Genomic DNA, 833 nt, shown 5'->3' with positions numbered 1-833 from the left:
TCTCTGAGCCTCATTTTCTCCACCTGTCAAATGGAGTTGAACCAGATGACTCCTAATGCTACTTCCAGCTTTAACATTTGGTGCTTTGACGGAAAGCCAAACACACTTTAGAGAGAAACAGAGGGGAAATGGACTGAACTCATTTGTGTGCAAGAAACAAGAGCTGTTTTCTCTGTTCTTGCCCCACAGAGGAAAGATTTTTGTTCTTGTTGTTTTTAAGTGGCCTGAGAAATAAAAATCCTTAGGTGGAGGAAGAGAGATTTACAGTTGAAAGCAAACTACACCTTTTAGAATATAGATGCCATTTAAATCAAATATAAAAGCATTGACAAACTGTCAGCCAAGGTTGAAAGTGTCTTCTTATCTAAATTTGTCACCTCCTGAGGCCTTTGAGAGGTGACAGAATTTTGCATGTGGATGCCCTGTCTGAGGTGCTAATTGTCTTCATTTCAAATGCCCCAGGCTATCAAACCCAGGTAGATTAAAACAATGATGCCAAGGGTAGTCGGTTTAATAGAGAGAATGTGACATTTCAGAATCTTTTTCTCTAACCTTCCAAAACTGACTTTGTTCAACTAGCTCATCTCTAGATGTGAACTCTCCTGTGAATATGGTGTTATGATATTGTCACTTGTGGTGAGTTTACACATTTTTGACACTGAAATGCACTTCCTTTACAAAAATAAGAAAAGAAAAAATTAAAACGTCTTTTAAAAAAAGAGCACCTCCTTTTGATAATATTTGAATTCATCTATGAGGCTAATTTTTCTAATTAATGCCTTTTGTATGTGAGAAGCCAGAGACACAGTTGCTGAGTGTTCATTTTTAAGCTT

Source organism: Saccopteryx leptura, chromosome X (genome assembly GCF_036850995.1).
Source record: "Saccopteryx leptura isolate mSacLep1 chromosome X, mSacLep1_pri_phased_curated, whole genome shotgun sequence".
In the NCBI taxonomy this organism is placed as follows: Eukaryota; Metazoa; Chordata; class Mammalia; order Chiroptera; family Emballonuridae; genus Saccopteryx; species Saccopteryx leptura.
The sequence above is the reverse complement of the archived record's forward strand: the minus strand, read 5'-3'. Positions refer to the sequence as shown.